The following is a 13261-nucleotide window of genomic DNA, read 5'->3' on the forward strand; positions in this document are numbered from 1 at the left end:
CTCATGTGAAATTTTGTGACAGTTTTGTGATTTCGCACTTAGAAATTGCATTTTATTTTGTTTTGATGCTTCGTTTTCACTTGATACTTAGTTGTTGACTGCTGGCGGGCAGGACGACATCAGTGATCGAGAGATTTGAGATCTCACGAGTGTGGCTGCAGTATGGCCGACTACAGGACATTTCACTTGAGTATTGTGCCTATGCTAGGGTGCAGAGGGATATTGAGCAGGGATGGCCTCCACGGATGGATCTAGGGCGATCCATGATAGATATCCACAGTTTAGCTGATGTTCAATGGGACTACCTGCCAGAGGTAGTAGATGCAAGGATGATGCCTACATATCAAGCATTTTTTATCAGCCATCCATTCCCACACTTCACAGATCCACTAGGGATGGCAGGGCAAGTACAGGGACAGGGACAGGTGCCCCAGCAATAGCAGGCACAGCCACAGATGCCACCACAGATCTAGCATCGGGTACAGCAGATGCCTATTCTCCCATGTCAGATGGGATCAGACCTAGGTGCTGGGGGCAGTGGGGCAGGACATAGTCGACGAAGGAGGCAGAGGACAGAGGAGCAGGCCCCTCAGCAGGAGGTCCCACAGCAGTAGGCACCTGAGATGGTAGATGAGGACATGCCAGATCAGCTAGTAGGTGGGGTGCAGGACATGGTGTGACGGTATCATGAGGGGGTTTGTTAGGCCTCCCGATAGTTGAGAGAGTTGCAGATTGCAGTGGCGGTCCGGGATGACCAGTTGGTAGAGCGACAGCAGGAGATAGATTTTTAGAGGGAGGGCGTGGAGACTGCAGAGCGGAGGCTAGAGCTGGTGCAAGATGAGATCCGCTTCTAGTTTGCTTTGGCTGCATATTATTATGCTGCATACACCAGTTCCATGCCAGATGAGACATTGCAGGTTCAGCGATTCTCTCAATACGCGCAAGAGTCTGGAGGTGCACGACCTCCTGTCAGGCCAGATATGCCACCACCGCCTCCACCACCTGCTGCCCCTACTCTTCCTGCTCCTCCAGGAGGTGAGGGTTTGGGACAGAGTTAGATGCTCTGTGTCTGATTTTTTTTTTTTTTGATCTCTGGCTATGTATCGATTGGTGTGCCAGCACCACATGTATCATTTTTGATCGATTATGCTCGAGTAGCACCCATTTTTTATACTGACCCATTCTTTTGATATATATATATATATATATATATATATATATATATATATATATATATATATATATATGAGATGTTGAGCTGAGTATTCCTGTGTACATGTCATTGTCTATTTTGTTTTAATTTGATGTACATGAGACGTATGTTGTACTTAGATAGAATGCATTTTTATGGACTGACATCTCATGTAGTGTTGTGTTTTTTTTTGCTTGACAGTCGCAGGTATTCCATTGATAGTGTGAATCGACAAACCAAACGCTTATGCAGCCATGGAAGAATATGATATATGTGGGGTATGAACACAATGACCATTGAATTGTGTGCTAATGAAAATGAAGTATGTAATGCAAGACTATGTTAAATGCAACCTTAGGTTTGGTTACTAAGCCTCGATATTTAATCATCACTGGATATAAAATACAGCTCATATGTTATACAATTCCCACTAACATTGCAATCATGAAAATATGAATATAACATACTTTATTGGGTTGTTGAGATTAAATGTAAGCATTTGAGGCACAAGAAGCCAGAATGACTAGAACATTTGTCTGTTTTAATGTAGCAAGTTAACATAACCATCAAAGTATAAATGCTAGGATGACCAGAATGTTGCTTGCATGACAGGCACACCAAACACATGGGAGATCCCTCTTATGCTATGTACTCAGTATTTATACTATCTGCAATGACCCTTGCATTTGTAACCTAAGATAGAAGTGTGCTAGATATACTCACAGTGACCTGTACGTTCACTTAATAGGACAAGTATCAGTATGTACTATAGCATGAAGAGTTGACTCCAACAAACAAGGAGAAGAACTAATGTCATTGATGTATCTATATAAAAGGAGTCGAGGTACACACGACCATCCAATACAAGATGGAGGCTCTTATAGTGGAAACTTCTTTTATAGGAACGTATCAACTTGTTGGAACTAAACCACAGACAGAAAGCCAAGAAAAGATCATGCCCCCAGTCATTATTTCTCTAGTCAAAGATGACATCATCAAGTTGCTCGAGGAGATATGATAAAGCAAAAACCAAAGCAAACAAAGAAAAATCCCAGCATATCCAAACAAGCACATCATTTTTGAGTTCAATGTTTTGGGATTGATGTCAAGTGCCAATGTCCAGAATACATTTGAAAGAAATCTCTTTAGTAGGGTGACAACAGTAGGCAGACGCAGTTAGAACGACTGGTGAATGAGGTCAAAGAGGAATCTTCAAGATGAAAAACCTAAGAAGGACTGAGCGATAGTAGATAGACACAGCTAGGACGATTGGTGACTGACGCAAGAGATTTTCTATAAAGGAACCTGGAGACATGACCTGAGCAACGGTAGGCAGACACAGGTGAAACAACTGGTGACTATTGCAAAAGAGATTCTATGAGGAGAATCTCTTAAAAAGGAGTGTCACTGGTGACAGTAGGCAGATGCAGTGAGAACCACTGGTGACTATCACGAAGGAGATTCTATGAGGAGAATCTCAAAAATAGTGACACTAAGGGGGAATGCCCCCGAGCTATGACAAGACTCAATCCATGGATACATTAGCAAGAAAAGCAAGAAAGTGAAAGCACGAAAGTGACTATACAGAATAGCTAGAAGATATGCTGCAAGATGAGGCTTTGGGAACAAGAGGTGCTTGTTTACCAGGTTTTCACCTTCTTGGCAAGTTTTTCCCTTTTTGCTACCATGATGCCTATTTCTAGGTTTTCATCAATGACACTTTTCTAGTTTTCAATTCTTTTGTATTTTTATCTTTTTGATTTGTTTTTTTTTTTTTTTTGTATTTTTGAGATTTTCAATTTTTTTGTATTTTTGAGATTTTCAATTTTTTTTTTTTTGGTGTTACCAAGGCGCCTATTGCTAGGTTTTCACTAGGGTAACAATTTTTTTTGAGGACTTTTTCTTATTTTCAGATTTTTTTTAGTACATACAGATATGTACAAAGAGCTTGTTGAGATTAAATCAACTGTAAAACCGCTTTAGGTAGAAAGTTTTGATAGGCTCTTTAAGCACTTCTCCTTCGGTTGTGAAAATTTGATAAGCGCTAGATCCATATACTGCAGTAATGATGTATGGACCTAACCAGTTTGGTTCAAACTTTCCCTTTTGCATTCGTTGTTGTTGATTCTTAGGGTTCTCTCTTAGGACGAGGTCACCTAGCTAGAAATCATGTGGCCTGATCCTCCTATTGTAGCTCCGTGTCATTCTTTGTTGATATGCTCGTAGATGATCACATGCCACTTGTCGTTGTTCATTCAGTAACACAAGCTCTTGAAGCCAAGCTATCCTGTAGCCATCATCAGTGATAAGGCCTTTCATGGATATTCTCAAGGTAGGAATCTCGACCTCTATTGGAAGCACAACATCTGCCCCATACACCAACGCAAAAGGAGTCATGCCCGTTGGAGTTCTAATGCTTGTCTTATATGCCCACAGGGCTGGATTGATCTAGAGATGCCAGTCTCTCCCTGACTTACTGACTGTGCGATGAAGAATTTTGAGGATTGCATTATTGGATGCCTCAGCTTGGCCATTACCCTGGGGGTAATAAATGGAAGAACAATGTTGTGTAATCTTGAATTTCTTGCATAGTTTCTTGAGGTCTTTATTTTTGAATTGTCCTCCGTTGTCGGTAATGATTGAGTATGGTATACCATATCTACAGATGATGTAGTTTGTGATAAAAAGTGCTACAGTTTTTCCATCAGCAATTGTGAGAGGGACTGCCTCTACCCATTTCATGAAATAATCTGTAGCGGTGATAATGAACTTATGTCCATTGGAAGAGGTTGGGTGAATCTGCCCCACCAAGTCAAAGGCCCATTGTTGAAATGGCCATGTTGTAGTAGAGGGAATCAGCTCTTTGGCTGGAGCGTGAATGAGATTCCCGTGTAGCTAACACTACTTGCAGGACCTAGCATATTTAACAGCTTCTTGCTCCATTTTAGGCCAGTAGTAACCAGCACAAAGGAGTTTGTGAGCTAGTGTCAGGCCATTGGAATGAGATCCCCAAATGCCTTCATGAACATCATTTAGTGCATGTTTGGACTCGTCGGGTTCTAAACATCTAAGGAGTGTTCTGTTGAGACCTCTCCTATACAGATCATCAGCAATAATGACATAATGTGAAGCATTACGGATTAGGTAATGTTTCTCATTCTGGGTCAGACCGTAAGGAATGGTTTGATTACAAAAGTAGGAATATATGTGATGGTAGTGGGATGATTCTTGTCCTATAATATAACAGATCATCTTGGAATCAGGTGTGTCATAGGCTGGGTAGTGTAACGCTTCCACCAAGGACTCATGTCAGAGATCATTTTCTGGCATTTGTAGTAGGGAGGCCAGAGTGGCCATGGCATTAGCCGCTTTATTATCTACATGTGGAACTTGTTGGAAGGTGATGTGTGCAAAATATTTTTTCAAGTCATCAACCATGCATTTGTAAGGAATCAGTTTCTCATCCTTTGTTTGATACACATCATTTACTTGGTTGATAACAAGCTGAGAGTCACCGAAGATGTCCAACTGATCTACTCTCCATTCAGCTGCAATTTTCATACCATTGATCAAAGCTTCATATTAAGCAGTGTTATCTGTACAAGGAAACAGAATCTTGTACGCTTTGGGCAATGAGTATCTTTGTGGTGTAATGAAGAGTAATCCAGCACCTAATCCTTGTTGTGTGAAGGACCCATCGAAGAACATAATCAATTTTTATTGGTAGAAGACTCTGTATGGGTGCCTCAGCCAGCTGGTTTGCAATTTCCTATCCCTTTATAGCTTTGCATTCAACATATTAGATGTCAAATTCACTTAGTATCATGACCCATTTAGCTAATCTTCCTATGAGAGCTGTCTTACTAAGCAAGTACTTTAATGGGTCTATTTTAGCCACAAGCCATGTAGTGTGGGCAAGCATGTAGTGTCTCAACTTCTGGGAAGCAAAGACAACTGCCAAACAAGCTTTCTCAATAATGTTGTAGTTTTTCTCATAAGAGACCAATGTTCGGCTCAAGTAATAAATAGCTCTTTCTTTGTTGTCATTGTCTTCTTGAGCCAACAGGATTCCCAAAGATGTTTTAGTGGCTGAAATGTATAAAAGAAAAGAATTCCCATGCATAGGAGGCATCAGGATTGGTGGATTAACAAGATATTTTTTGACCTGTGTTAAGCTTTGCTCACAATCTTGGCTCCAATTGAATTTCACACCCTTATGTAAGGTCTTTGTGAAGGGTTGTGATTTATCCACCAATTGTGAAATAAACCTGCAAATAGATTGAAGCCTTCCCTATAGTCCTCTCATTTGACTGATGTTTCAAGGTGGTGGCATGTCCATTATTGCTTGTACTTTTTTTGGATCTACTTCAATTCCCTTTGCAGAAACAATATATCCCAACAATTTCCCCAATGTGATGCCAAATGCACATTTCTTAAGATTGAGCCGAAGACTAAATTTTTTCATATGATCTAGGATGGGTCCCAAATTGTGCAAATGAGTATTGCATTTAGTGCTTTTGACCAAGGTATCATCAATATAGTCCTCCATGGTTCTATGCATCATGTCATGGAAAATTGTAGTAACAGCCCGTTGATATGTAGCTCCAACATTCTTTAAACCAAATGGCATCACATTCCAACAAAAGGTTCCCCATGCACATGTGAAAGTTGTTTTCTCTTGATCTTCTGGCACAATTTTTATCTGATTGTATCCAAAAAATCCATCCATAAGTGAGTACATTTCATAGCCAGCTGTCATGTCCACAATCATATCTATATTAGGGAGCAAAAAGTCATCTTTAGGACATGCCAAGTTAAGATCATGAAAGTCTGTACAAACTCTGATAGATTTATCGTGATTGGAAATAGGAACAATATTAGATATCCATTCAGCATAATCAATTGCATGGATGAAATCAGCCTTTATAAGTTTCTCCAATCCTGCTTTGACTAGCAATGCAACATGAGGATGCATTTTCTGAAGCTTCTATTTAACTGGTTTGATGCCTAGTGCTATGGACAAGTGATGCATGATAAGATTAGGATCCAATCCTAGCATGTTAGAATATGTCCAGGCAAAATTTATTTTCTTCTCCTTGAAAAAGGAAATGAATTGTTCCTTTTCTTCAGTTGACAATGACTGAGCCAAATGTATCACATGAGGATGTTCTTCTATGCCCAGGTTAATTGTCTATGTTGGCTCTATTAACACTGATGATCTCTCCTGAAAGTGACTGGGAAGGACATCAAATATCTCATCTGCGGGTGCCTCAGAGAGGTTTCTACCCTTGGATATACCTTTTGTTTTTACTTTTTTGGTATCCGACACTGCCACAATGTGGTTTTCACCATCAGACCTCTTGTATTTTTTCTTTTTAATTATGTGACTGAGATATTTGATGTCAGCCTCAGTCATGTTGACGCTCTGCTCATTGGTGGAAGATGTTACAAGTTCGATAGTGTTTAGGTAACAAGCAAGAGCATAGTCATTCTAGAATGTGGGGACTTCATTAGAGGCATTGGGGATCCATTCTATAAGCTCGAGATGTGTGAGTGAGAGAGTAGTGGTTGGTTCGATTGCATTCATAGTATTGTCATTAAGTGCATGGACCAGCAATTTGAGACCTACAGCGACCTCATCCACAGGTGTCTTCAAATGCCTCAGAGTACGAACGTTAGTAATTGATGACTCTAGGACACTAGTTGGATCAGACCCCCATGGCCTAACCCTAGATATTTCACTCACTTCGATTTGTTTTTCATAGACATGCACTTGGTCAATGTCTTTATGAGTAGTCGCTTCTGAAAGATTGTCAAATTCATATTCATGAGAATCGGTGCTACATGGTGAGAGACTATAGAACTCCCCAACAGTGATAGGGACATACTCTCCTTCAGCCTCTGGATTCTTACACAAATACTCAATACAGCATGACTGACTAGATTCTCCCTTTTCTGAATGATATTTGAGTTGCTCAGCATTGTCCTCAGAAGAATCACTAGTATCATCCAGAGTGCTAACATGTGGCACAAAGTCATCTAGCTCAGCAAAGAATTTAACAACATCATAAGGAATAGGATGAGGGTAAGAATCCTCATCATCAAATTCTTCCTCTCGAGTACCTAACTCAGATTGTGACTCATTTTCAGATGAACTCACAGGTACGAGTATGAATTTATTGGATCCCAAATGGAAAGGGACCTTCTTAAACCCTACCCCAGTTGTGTCACTGTTGCTTCAAGCTATTGCTTTGATAGGATCTATTAAACCATTGTTATTACACCCAATAGGGCTGGTTCCCTTGTAACTAAAATGCTTCATAAGCTTAAGACTAGGTCCATATTTCTTAGGAGTGATTTCACGAGCCTGTTCTGTTAGGTCTACTGGAGCCTCTTCTTTGTAAAGCCATGCAGAAAGGGCTCTATTTTCATGTTCATCTTCTAAGGGAACTATAGCTTTGACAAAAGAGCCATTAAACTTTGTCTGAGGTGTCAGCACGAATGGCTTCTTTTCTTCTGAGGGTCTCCCAAAATGTCGAAGGGACTCTGGAATAGATGTTAATAATAGCACTGGTTCCATGTGGTACTCTCCCATACCAGTTTCTTTCAATTTAAATGACTGCTCAATTTGTTTCAGCTTATTGTTGTGACAATTAGTAGACTCACGGTTAGCAGGGACAAAATAATCAACAGCTTTGAGCATATTGCAGGTGTAGCTAGTAGTGGTAGGAATAGTAACTTCAGAGCCATGAAATGGGAATTTAATGCATTGGTGGTATGTGGATGGCATAGTGTGCATCTCATGTATCCATGTCCATCCCAACAGAATGTTGTAGGCTAAGGCAATGTTAAGCACTTGACAGGTGACATCCCTTTCGACAGGACCAACGCGAATTGGTAAAGTCACAAGACCTAGTGACTTTCATTCTACTTCATCGTATGATTTAATAGTGATCTTTTTTTGAGGATCAATAGAGTCCTCAGAATAATCCAATTGTCTAAGCAGAGCAGCAGAGACAATATTTAGGCCAGCGCCATTGTCAATGAGTACCCAATGAACACGTGTCTGGTGGATCATAACCTCAATGTGTAGAGGCTGATTGTGTGGGTGATTCAGTGAGTTGTCATCCTCTTTAGAGAAGGTCATAAGATGAGGTGAGGTCAGGTGACCTACCATGGATTGAAATCACTCAAGATCAAGATTTTGAGGAACGTTTGCCTTAGCGAGGGCTTTGTCCAGAATTTGCCTATGAGCAGGCAAGATTTTAAGCAACTCAAATATGGAAATATGAGCATTGGTTCATTTTAACTAATCAAGAACACTATAACTAGTTGCAATCAAGTTTGTTGTGTGTTTTGCACCTTTATCGGATGGACCAACAAGGGCTTTGTCCTTGTGTTGTTCAAGATTTGAAATAGGAGGTGCAGGGCCTTTGAGCACCAACTTCGCATGAGAGGGAGTAACAGCGTTAGCACAATGTTGCGAAGATGCATTATCCACGTTATTGGAAGTAGGGCCTCTTAAGACAAATGGTGTCTTGGTTTTGTCATTATCTTGCTTGCCATTTATGGTAATAACATTGCAGTATTCAAAATCTATAGGTTCAACCATGTGAATGACATTGTCATCATTGGAATATGTATAGTTGACCTTATTGTAGGGTTCTGGTTTTGAAGTTTCTCCTTTTTCATAAGCTGGGAAAGGCTCTTTGAATGCTTTGTGGTCTGAGTTTTTGTTATATCCATCTACCACAAGTTCACCAGCATCAATCATGTCCTGGACTTTATGATGCAAGTTTATACAGTTGTTGGTTTTGTGTCCCTTGTTTTGGTGATACTCACAAAATGAGGTCTCATTCCACCATGGTGGACGTGGTTGTGGATCATAGGGACAAGGATTATCCATTAGTGAGATAAGCTTGTGTTGTAGCAATTTTTTGTAAACCACATCCAAAGGTTCTCCTAAAGGCGTATACTCTCACTTGGGTCGTGTTGCCCATGAGTTTCTCAGTTTGTTTCCAGACGTCTTATTGTCAGGAGGAGGCTTCTCAGCATTTTTGGCCACTTTGAGGCAATCTGTGAGATTAAATGCTACTTTAGCAGGTTTGGGTGTGACATTATCAACAACCCCATCATGTACAATTTCTTGATTCTTGTTGCCATGTTTGGTTTTATCCCTGTTGGAAGTAGAACCTTGTTTGGTGTCTCTCTAAAGAGTGAGCTCACCTTTCTTGATCACCATAAATTCTTCAATACGGATAACTTTTGTAATCATGTCTTTAAAGGTACGTGGACCTTGTAGTTGGACTCTATACCCAAAATAAGGTAAGAGGTTATCAGTAAAAATGTTGAGCTTCTCCTTTTCTAGGATTTTATGGGAATACTTAGTGTATAGTTGTCTCCACCATTGGAGGAAAGTGAGAAAAGGCTCACCAACCTTCTGTTTAAGGTTGCATAGATCTCGAATATTTACAAGATGTTGAATGTTATGAGAATATTGCTAAATAAATGAATTAGCAATTTTGTCAAATGTCTTGATACCAGGAGGTAAATGTGAGAACCACTCCAAAGCTTGACCACCTAGGCTTCTAGGGAATAATCGCATGAGGTACGTTTGATTGTGTATAAACACCATAGACAAAGCACCAAATTCTTGTGAGTGATCTTGGGGATTAGTAGTATCAAAGTACTTTTCATATCTAGGTAATTCTATGCCTCATGGGAAAGGTGGCATGTTTATACTTTTGTTAAATGGGAATGAACAAAGAGCATCCGATGTGTATGTCTTTGTGGGTTTCTCTTTCTCATGCATCATCTAAGCCAATTGGTCTTGCATAATTTTTAGTTATTTTTGGAGTTTAGCGGTCTTAGTTTCTTCTTCACGTGTGATAATGGTCTCCACATTGAAATGTGTGGGCAATTTAGCTCCCTCTTGGGCAAGTTTGAGAAAATACTTTTCTTTCTCTTCGTTGAGTAGAATTCCCATGACCTTCTGAAAGTTTTTGTCTCTTCGACATTTTTCTATGTGTTCAGGAAGGATTTCCACCTCTTCTTGTTCCTCATCAGTGTCATATTCTTTCTCTTTCTCCTTGTCATCCCTAGGTCGTTCTTGATATTGACTATGACTACCTTGTTCAGGTTCACGATTAGTCATTATAGGAACCTGTTCAGTTTCTGTACATTGTGTTTCAAAAGGGTCTGTGGAGAAAGGATCATACATTGTATTTGGGAATGTAGGACCTCTACCTGTTTCAGTATCCTCTTGCTAAAAAGGATTCCTAATTTTTTTCAAATTTGAAAATGTTCGTTGAACTTGAGATGACCTTGTAGGTGAGGAAGACCGTGAAGACACCTCACTAGCCAAACTAGATATAGATTGCGTAGCGAAAGGTAAGCTACCTCTACTGCGATTACGACCCCTAGCATGACCACGTCTAAGGTTATCAAGATAAAACACGTTGCTGATTCTGATTGTGACAGTCATAGGCAAGGACAAGAAGCTAGAACCTAGACAAGGACTACACTAAGACTGAGTCTCAAAAAGGACAAGATAATAGCAAGAATTTTGTTCACTAAGGCACAAATGGTCTGATTTAAAGGCTAGAATAGCCAGAGATTATGACCACTATGACACAATGTATGACAAACATTAAGATGAGGACCAAAATTACTTATGAGACGAGACTAGTCAAGGTATAAGACACAAGTCTTTAGCTAAGCGAAGTGTCACTATTTCAAGATTATTTGCAAATAGAGAGTGATAAACAGATGCAAAAAAGGACACCGTGCAGGCCATAGATAGCTAGAATAGACCCAAATTGGTAATGCTGATACAAAGTCTCGTGCGAAAAACCTGTATGGGTCGCACAAAGAAGTTTCACAAGCCGCATGAAGAAGTTACTATCTCACGTGAAGGTCAGTAATAGTGGTTTAATTAAATTGTTCACAGGATCGCATGAAGATGCACAACAACAATTTAATTTTGCGTGAGGACAAAATGGCTTCGCACGAGTGCCAGATGATTTTGCACGAGACCCAAATGATTTTGCGCAAAAGGGCAGCACGGTTTCACAACAGCAACTAATTTTGACAAAAATTTTGATCATTCCAATAACTAGGTAGATAAACAAGTACATAGAACAACAAGCAAGTGATTTCAAGCACATCTGAAAACAATGAGAAAGGGAAAAAGAAACCTTGTGCATGAACAATCAAGTGACTTAGTTTTGTGATAATCCTTAAGAGAGCTATTTGTGTATGTTTTCAAAGAGTTTTGCAATCACGCATAAATCCCTAGAAAATAAAAGTTGTCCTCTCTAAGGTTTTTAGTAATGGTTTGACTCTGCAACTTTTATGACTCACGGAGGTGACCTCCAATCCCGGCGCACTGAGGTTTTGACACAATCCAAGAACTTAATCTTCAAGAGCTACTAGGGAGATCTGACAACCCACAATGAACCACACCTGTGGAGATTTCTTCCACAAGGACATTTATATAGTGGTTGTCACTACCATGGCAAAAATGGCTATTACCGCTCAAGGCTTCGTCATCACAGTTTCCCCTATAGAGGGATTGTCTACTATAGTTAACCCTCTCTAAAGGTGACCGACTCACAATAGTGTACCACAAGGGGACTTAGCTTTCAGATTCAAGGTTTTGACACCTTTTCACCTTTAGCCCAATCAAAATAGACAGATTAATCCAACATGCTAAACTAAGATTATCTCTTAAAGATCTATGATATCAACTCCCAGTGATCTATCAATCTCTCTGGAGAAAGGATGCCTTAATCAAAAAATTGAAGATTCATCTATTTGCAAGATGCTCAAAGTATCCTCCCCACCTACAAGGAATCCATCTTAGAGAGGAGTCTCACTAGGAACCCACTCCCTCAAGATCCACGAATAGTGTTCATGGGGGCTTAATTACTATGTGTGTATAGAATGTTAATTCTTGAAAGAAAATCCATCCAAAAGTAATCAAAGAGCACAAGGTGGTACACTTAACGCTTTAACTAATGTGAGGTGAGTCCAAAGATGTGGAACATTTAACCCCTCGAAAACAAGTAAAAAATCTACTAAGCACGTTGTGAGGATTACCAGGTAATTCTTTTTGACTGATAACACTTCATTTGGAGCTAAAATGAACATCTCTTGTGTCAAGCTTGTGTGTGTATTTCCTTTCATGTTCTTATTTTACAACACATGCATAATTTAATACTAGGTTGTGGTCTCTATTAGTTTCATTTAGCAGGCATAGATATTAGTGAAAGATCTAATTAGCTATCTTGGGTTATTGGACTCACTAATCTGTCGGCCCCTCGTTCCACCCTATGGTTGCAATATCAGCACCACATTAAAGGGGAGGGGTCTACAGGATACAAGCGTTAAAGGCTCCATTAGGCAACCCTTTTGTGCTTTCTCGAACTCACGAGTTTCTGAGTTGTGAACTCGTGTTAGCTTGTGTGGCAACTTTAGCATGCTTTCCCAATTGTCCTGAAAACCATTGTTATGCTATTTCAAAAAAATCAAAGAATGTAGAGAAACTAGAAACCATGAGCAGTTAGAAAATCAATGCAAAAATAGGCTCCATTAGCAGAATTTTGCACAAAATTCTTGACAGTCTGTGCGAAGAAGTTTTATGACCCGTGCAAAATTCGATTTTGCTCGCGCGAAGAAATAGGTTCCGCACAAAGTTTCACACGCCCAAGAACTTTCTTGCGCGATGCGAAAAGAATCTTCTCGCAAAGATTTTGGATCCTCGCACGAAGATTCTGAAATCTGTATGGAACAGTACCGACAGAGAACAAAAAAAATGATTAAAAAAATAAAGAAAGAGGCCAGAAAAATTGATTTTTCATGCCCCACGGTGGGTGCCAGAAATGTATGTGTGAATATGTGGCCTCTGCTAACACACACACTTCAACACGATCTTTGTATGTGGATTCATCCTGGAATGAACATTGGATTGTTCATCCAAAAATTAGCCTGCCAAGCGACCTATTGCCTTCTATCTAAAAGGAATTGCTTGTTAGATATCCTCAGATTCGAGGTGTTTAAGCAACTAGA

General features: G+C 39.9%; 1 pseudogene; it reads left to right on the forward strand.

Annotated features, from left to right (window-relative positions):
- Positions 1-980: 980 nt before the first annotated feature.
- Positions 981-13261, forward strand: part of LOC149559911 (uncharacterized) — a 132843-nt pseudogene continuing 120562 nt past the window's right edge.

This window comes from Cupressus sempervirens, chromosome 4, assembly GCF_028749045.1.
Source record: "Cupressus sempervirens isolate cs-2001-9-10 chromosome 4, ASM2874904v1, whole genome shotgun sequence".
NCBI classification, from domain to species: domain Eukaryota; kingdom Viridiplantae; phylum Streptophyta; class Pinopsida; order Cupressales; family Cupressaceae; genus Cupressus; species Cupressus sempervirens.